Source organism: Engystomops pustulosus, chromosome 6, assembly GCF_040894005.1.
Source record: "Engystomops pustulosus chromosome 6, aEngPut4.maternal, whole genome shotgun sequence".
Classification (NCBI taxonomy): Eukaryota; Metazoa; Chordata; class Amphibia; order Anura; family Leptodactylidae; genus Engystomops; species Engystomops pustulosus.
The window spans coordinates 120,271,179-120,279,912 of record NC_092416.1 but is presented as its reverse complement, the minus strand read 5'-3'; positions in this window follow the sequence as shown (position 1 = coordinate 120,279,912).

The window sequence follows — 8,734 nt, the reverse complement described above, 5'->3', positions numbered from 1 at the left end:
ATATATACACTATCCCAGATGAGTTTACATATGTACAAAGCCGTCTAATTTACATGTATACAGTACCCATATAATAAATGAATACATGTAGTCCCCCATTTTAATTTGTACTTTGCCCCTGTAATAAATATAGATACTGTGCCCCCTCTATTAAATACCACCCTCACTTTATAGATACCCTGTTTCCCCGAAAATAAGACAGTGGGGCACATTTACTAAGGGTCCGCAGCCGCGAATCCGTCGGGTTTTTCCCGAATATTTCCACTTTGCGCTGTATTTCACTGGATTGTGGCGCACGCGATCGATTTATGGCGCAATCGTGTCGACTTTCACGCGACAGAAATCGGGGGGCGTGGCCACCGGACAACTCGAAGGATTCGGGAAAACCGCAGAATTTAAAAAGCCATTTGTGTCGCAAGATCAAGCACTCACATACACCAGAAAAAAGCAGGTGAACTTCGGCGGACCTCGGCGCAGCAGCGAAACCTGGTGAATATCGGCGCACGGACCTTAGTGAATCCCGGCAGAACTCGAATCAGCGTCGGAGAACCCGCCGCTGGATCGTGACTGGACCGGGTAAGTAAATGTGCCCCAGTGTCTTATATTAATTTTTGCTCCTCAAGAGGCACTAGGTCTTATTTTCAGGGATTCTTATTTTTCCATGAACAAGAATTTACATTTATTGGTGAACAAAAAATCATCCCCTAAAACATCCTTAAACCCTCCAAACTCTGAATTATTAGAATATCTGGCCCCAATCTCTCAAGTGCAATAGCACTTTCCTTAACTGACCACTTCATGTTCATGTAGCTGCTTGTAGCGCATTTGTCCTGCAACAGTCAGTGATTTTATTCTGCAATTCTTCACCCATGTCACAACCTTCTGCAGCATCCAAAAAATCTACTAATACTAATGTCCAACCAAAGAAGCAGCAGCACTCCACGTCAGAGTTCAAAGGTATTTAATCACCAAGTGAAAGGAAAGCGACGTTTCAGCTAACTCAATGTAGCTATTTTCAAGCAGTGATCACAGTGTTACAAGGCGGGTTTAAATCCCCCGCAGGATGTGACGTCAGTGATGACGATTATCTCGTTAACAATATGACATACATACAAAATTGTGTAGAGTACAAAACATATTTCATAATTACATAATATATCCGCAGTGCTGTGACAATATCGTGCATAGTTTGTGACATAAAAAAAGAAAGGAAGAAGACACGCAACACCGCAGCGTTCCAGCTCCCATAGACTCAATAGATAATCTGCGCATGTCCGGGCGTTGCTAGGTAACCTCTCAAGCTTTGCCTGTGGGGACTATTGAGAAAAAAATAAAAATAAAAATAAAAGGAAGAAGCACCTTGGAGTCTACCTTGTCCACTCAAATGAAGTCAACCAAGTAAGGCCGTGCCTATACGTTCGGATGAGGAGTTGCTCCGGACGCGCCTGTCAAGGTTCAACGATCATATACAGTTACGCATCCACAAACGGAGTCTCACCTCTCGCGTGAATATCGTGCCGGTGTGGCAGCGGCCATCTTGGAAGAGGGAAAGGAGTGACAGGGACCTCGACCGATGTGCGCCCAAAGAGGGAAACAGGTAAGTGTGTCCACTTGTGATTGGGCCCTCGGGACCAGAGGGACTAGCGTCTCCAGGACGTAACCGTTCAGGTGTCAATAAGCTGTATGGTGAAACGTGCTCCCAATGTCCATCGGGATCGATCACTTCCAATATGACACCTAGCGAACGGGGCCCTCGGTGCCAGTAGGGTTATCACGGACCTTCTGAATACCCTCCAGAGGGATGTGCAACAATCGGTATGGTGTCTTCAAAGATAAGCACGTTGAAAAAATGAAAAAATGATGATGCAGGGAGTGGAAAAAATGCTGTCAGGTGGTGGGTGGCTCTTGTCGTAGAGAGTATAATCTGTAAATGATAGAAACATTGTAAAAATAATCAAAATTGAAAAAACAGTATATATCTTTTTGTTGTAACATTTAAATTCGTCCTAACTCAGAAGTAAGAGGTGTCGTATAAATGGCTACTGTCAGGAGTAAACTCACAATAAAGTGTTTACATTAAATTCAATATTAAGGCCATAAGGATGGAGGGAATTAAGTCGATGTATCCACATGGTTTCACGTCGTTTCAAAATTTTTTGTCTGTCGCCCCCCCTCCTCAATGGTGGGACATAATCAATAATAGAAAATTTTAGCTGGCGGACATTGTGACCACATTCAATAAAATGTCTTGGGACAGGTAAGTCGATTTTGGCTGTATTGATGGTAGAGCGATGGTTATTCAGTCTGAACCTGCATTCGGTCGTAGTTTCCCCCACGTAAATTTTTGGGCATGGACAGGTCAGGATGTAAATCACATAATCTGATCTACATGTAACATGATGTACAATCACGTATTCTTTTTTGGTGTTTGGGTGCACAAATCTATCACCTTTTGTCATGTATTGACAGTTCTCACAATTCATACACGGAAAACAGCCAGGTTTAAGTGTAGTAGAAAGGTTTGGCTTAATTGTAGTGGGACCGATGTCACTCCTCACCAAACGATCCCTGAGGTTCCTAGACCTATTGTATGAAAATAAAGGTGGGGATTGTAATTCCCCTATGTCACGGTGGTATTGGGACAATAAAGGCCAGTGTTTACGTATCAACTGGGAGACAAACCGACTGTGGGCACCATATGTGGTCACACAGGGAATACGGTCCGGTTTGTTCCGCTGCGTGCTGGGCTGAAGAAGATCATTCTTAGTAAGTTTTTTGACTCTTTCCTTATGTTGTGACACCAACTTCCTGGGATAACCTCTAGAAATGAATTTGTCAGACATTTCATTTAGTCTCATTTCGACCCTTGTAGGGTCATCCACTATCCTACGTACCCTTAACATTTGGCTGTACGGTAGGGATTGTGTGATTTGTGTCGGATGGGCACTGTCATATCTCAACAGATTGTTGCGATCCGTGGATTTGGTAAATAAATCTGTTTTGAGTCTATCCCCCTCTACATATACTGTGGTGTCCAGAAACTGTATTGAAGAAAATGAATGAGATTCCGTGAATTTGATGTCAGGATCCATTTGGTTAAGAAAGTCAAAAAATATCAGAAATTGGTCAATGTCACCGGTCCAAATAATGAAGACATCGTCTATATAACGCCACCACCTAAGTACATGTACGAAGAGTGGTGACGTATATATCAGCGATTCCTCTAAGTCTGACATGAAAATGTTAGCGTATGTGGGGGCCATATTGGCCCCCATCGCCGTGCCCCGTAATTGTAAAAAATAATGATCACCAAAAAGAAAATAATTACATGTCAACACAATCTCCAGTAAACCTAGAATAAAGGATTGACAGTCAGCCGACATGTCCGTTGTATCAAGTACCTTTTGAATGCAGTGAAGCCCTCTTTCGTGGTTAATGCTAGTATAAAGACTTGTCACGTCAAAAGATGCTAAAATGGCATTAGGTGGGACCGTAATCTCCACCAATTTTTTCAAAAAGTCAGATGTGTCTTGGATGTAAGATTTAGCCAAGACTGCAAATTTGTTTAAAATTTTGTCTAGAAAGATCGCTGATGGGGACAAAATCGAATTTCTCCCAGAGACAATCGGTCTACCCGGAGGGGACTTGAGTCTCTTATGTATCTTGGGGAGGCAATATATGACCGGAGTAACCGGTTTCTCTGGAATCAGGAATGTCTGAGTTGCTTGGTCTATAATATCAATAGCGAAGGCATTATCTACCAGAACACGTAATCTTTTGCGAATCCAGGGGAGGGGATTCTCAGAGAGCTTGTGATATACCTCTATGTCATCCAACTGTCTCTGAATTTCATTGGAGTATTCACTGTGATCCATGACGACAATGGCTCCGCCTTTGTCGGCCGGTTTGATTACCACTTGATCGTCATGGATCAATTCAGTGAGAGCTAGCCTGGCTGTGTGTGAGAGGTTATTGCGTATGGCAGGTGAAGTGGGGTTTTCCCATTGGGACTGTAACCTAGATACATCATTTTTAACTAACATAATAAAGGTTTCTACAGCATTGGAGTTTACAAAAGGCATAAAGTTGCTCTTATTATATAAACCAAAGTTTTTTAAACATAACTCTGAACATGGGGCACTATTCATCTGATTAGGGTTGGTGTCCTGTTGGGAGAACCATACTTTTAATTTTATGGTTCTAAAAAAGCGAGCTAGCTCGGCCTCAAGCCGTAGGCGCAGCAGCGAAACCTGGTGAATATCGGCGCACGGACCTTAGTGAATCCCGGCAGAACTCGAATCAGCGTCGGAGAACCCGCCGCTGGATCGTGACTGGACCGGGTAAGTAAATGTGCCCCAGTGTCTTATATTAATTTTTGCTCCTCAAGAGGCACTAGGTCTTATTTTCAGGGTTCTTATTTTTCCATGAACAAGAATTTACATTTATTGGTGAACAAAAAATCATCCCCTAAAACATCCTTAAACCCTCCAAACTCTGAATTATTAGAATATCTGGCCCCAATCTCTCAAGTGCAATAGCACTTTCCTTAACTGACCACTTCATGTTCATGTAGCTGCTTGTAGCGCATTTGTCCTGCAACAGTCAGTGATTTTATTCTGCAATTCTTCACCCATGTCACAACCTTCTGCAGCATCCAAAAAATCTACTAATACTAATGTATGGCATGGGGGGAGATGTAGCAATGACTGCCGCTAGGTCTTATTTTCAGGGGAGGCCTTATATTTCTAAGATTGAACAAAATTGTACTAGGTCTTATTTTCAGGGGATGTCTTATTTTAGGGGAAACAGGGTATATATATATACACTGCTCCCCTCTCTATTTTATATATATATATATATATATATATATATATATATATATATATATATATGTGTGTGTGTGTGTGCGTGTGATGATGCATCTGCTTAGATATCATTGATCACACACTGTATACCAATAGGGCAGGTCTGCGCTGCGCTGGTAACCACAGGGACAAAACTATTCCAAACATTGAATATTGAGAACGGAAGTTTTAATGCAACATTAATGCAAATGTTAGTGTAGGTGTAAACATGTTGACACATTGCATCTGCGTTCACATCACGTTTAAATCATGTTAAATAATGTACACACAATGTGAAGGCTATTTCGTAACATATTGATTATGTAAATGCAGATATGTCAATATTAACGGAATGTATGTGAATATAGCCTCTCACTACTGTTCATAGTAGCTTCTCTGACATTGCCTGCCACTGATTGAACAGTATTAGAGAAGATTAGCATAACACATGCCTTCAGCCGTAGCCCCAGCTCCTTCTATTTGACCAAAAACAGATTACAATGGTCAGATACTGGGAATGATATCTCTGCAACCGCGAGGTCTAGAAGAAAATTCATAGAGCGCCTGAACAGAAAGGTATGTGTATGTCCAGATGTGTGAGGTGATGAAAGGCCCTTTTTAAGACACATTGCAATGATTAAGTAGGCCAACTTCAGGAAACTGGCAGCCGAAAAACTATGATACATGTGCCCCAATATGTTATTACGCCCCAAGTTCAATGCAAGGTCTGACCGATAGATGCCACCTGCATCAAACATCCTAGTGCCCTTTCTGAAAGAAATAGGGTGGGTAGACTACTAGAAGCATACACAGCCAACTGATCTCATCCATTTATGTTATAGCAAGATGTATGATTCCCTATAGCGCATTGACTACTAGTCAATCCTATGATCAACGCCATTATCTACACGTATACGCTCCATTAGCTACCTACTTAGGGGAATGTCAGACCATTCCCCCCTGTGTGATTAAGGGCATGACCCGTTCAGCCCATAACATGCAGGTACATGTCTTTTAGGTTGGGACTGTTGGGACCACAACATAACATACCATCAAAATCGCGTGCCTTTCTGGAGGCCCCACTGGAGGTTAGATATGGGAGGATACTGAAGGCGCTGAAGGTGTTTTTGCGGTGTTGTTTACAATCCTCCTTTACACATATAAAAAGGGAGGTAGTTTGAAACATTTCCGACCTGACCGCAGAGTGCACAACCTTAAAGTAACACTGTATCACAAACAACTTTGAAGGGAACAGAAATGTTGGACGTTTGTACTTACATGCATTGATATCAAACGGCCTTGTAGCTGGGAAATCAATCCGCTAAGCTATCGGCACATATAGCCAAGCAGCCAACAGCTTTCCCTCCTATTCTGCATCATTAAGTCTCAGGATGGAGAGGTTTAACCGGAGCAAAGTGACATTGGCCCACATTTATCAAAACCAGTGCAGTCTGTACTATGCGCAGTTGGCCTGTGGTGTGTGCAGATTAAAGGAAATCAACCACTTAAAAAATCAAAAAAACAGCTAAAGATACTCACCTGTGCTTCTCTTCACAGTGTATGTGTATGTCGAGGGAGTGATGGCCTCATTCTTTGACCTACAGGCGTGATTCAAACTGGACCATGGATGTTTTACAGGTACCTACATCTCAGAAACACCCTGGGCTCTCAATTCCCCTCAGATTTGCCACCAATAAAAAAATACCCCCAGGCCTGCAATCTGCTTCATACACATAATATGGGAATGTGCTCCCATAGCTCAATTCTGGAGCCGTATTACAGATTTTCTTACCAGACTCCTTTTGCTAACTGTACCGTGTGTGCCTGAGCTATGCCTCCTCTGTGTTTTTTCGAACAAAGATTGGCCTATTTATTTAGAGTAATATTCATAGCAAGGAAATGCATAGTATTGCGATGGTATGCTCCTAAAATCAAGCAGATTATCCCATATGAGACTGTTATATACAAGCACAGGAACTACCCAGACAAATTTGGTTGGATATTAGTTATGTGAAGTGACTCAAATCTGACGCATTACTCCCCTCAGAGGAACAGAGCAGCACTAACGGAAACCTGCCATATGGGTAAACATATATCCTTGTATGAGGACAACAACAAGTACCTGAGGGAAGCCTTAGCTGCAGGTAGATGACACTGGGGCTGCACCTCCACTGTATGACTCATAGCAAACTACATGCTCGCCATATTAACCTTTCTCGGATAGCCTCAGATTTGCATCGGCACAAAGTTAATAAAATGTTTTATAGGTTTATTTTCTATTCTTAAGTTGAATTTGTATGTAAGTCGGAACTGTATATTTTATCATTGTAGCTCCAGCCAGAACGTTTTTGGTCTCTATGACATTTGGATTTTAAAAATGTTGGGTTGTCATAAGAATCAGGATTAACAATAAAGCTTCATTACAGACACCTGTGATAACTGTTACAGCTGATCATTGTAGCCTAGGACTAGAGCACAATAAAATACCAATATCCAGAGGTCCGTTTGTAACTAGGTGTCATATGTAAGTCGAGTATTCTAAAGTAGGGGACCGCCTGTAATGCTTATTGCTCGCCAAAAATCCATAATTTTTTTCATAGGTTTCAAGTACAGAGCTGTGTGAGTGCTTGTTTCCTGTTAAACAACTTGTACTTTTCAGTGACAGCATTTAATAATCCATGTTGTGTACTGGAAAGCAGGCAAAATTGGCAAAAAAACACACTTTGTAGCCAGGTCCATGCAGTGTCTACTTAAATGGGGATGAACACAGATCGTACAAAACTCTTAGTATCAATTAACACAAATATAAGTCCTTTTCCCAAACTATGTTTTTTTTTCAAAACTATGCACTTTTCAGCACTGTTGCACTTTGCAGTCATTGCTCCGCTCTGTATCCTCACTTGTAGTCTCTGTGGATTAACAGTATCTGTATAATAAAGCCTAGCTTTGATGTATTTGTCAGCCGTATTGCTGTGACCAAGCGTAGTTTTGCATAAAAACCTGCAAACATTCAACAATGAATGTTTGCAGGTTTTTAGAAAGTGCGCCAACACCATGCAGGAATGCCTCCCACATTGTGTCTAGATGGCATAGTTGCATAATTAATCTCAATTTCTGGCAGTTCATAAGAGTTTGCGATTATTTTAGTGCTTCAGTTTTCTGCCATAGAAGCACTGATAAATCTCCCCCATAGAGCACAATTCAATCAATGAAACCTTAAAGGGGTTATCCGGTTTTAAAAAATGTCTTATGGCCAGGCTGGGGAGGGCTATTTAAACACAATAAACATGTACTTACCTCCTCCGGTGCTGCCGATGTCCCGCGGCCGGTCTTCTCTCTGTGCGCTCTTGTAATGAAACAGGCGCACAGAGAGCTTCCGGCCGGATGCTCCCATGCGACACCATCTCCTAGCGCTTACAACGCTGAGAGATAGGGACGGATGGGAGGGGCCGGCCACATCGCGGACAAACAGCGGCACGGATCGAAGGGACCGCGGCGCGGGACATCGGCGGCGCCGGAGGAGGTAAGTACATGTTTATTATGTTTAACTAGCCCTCCCCAGCCCTGCCCTAGGTAACCCGGATAACCCCTTTAATCTGCAAAGAAATATGCTGTCTGTGGAATAAAACACCTATTGTATGCTATTTTGTTTACCCAGACCATTGCATGTGAGACCATCTAATATATGAAAATATGCGGCAAGGACTGTCTGAATAAACTAGCAGCACTATAGTTATGCCTATAAAATAAGGATGGGTGCTAGTGTTGTTCCTATGGCAAGTAAATATCTCCACTCATTTCTCTGGGTTTACGCTCATCATTTTATGGACCACTGAATGAGATTCTTGAGGGGATAACACAAATCCTATCCTGATTGTGCCCTGCATTAT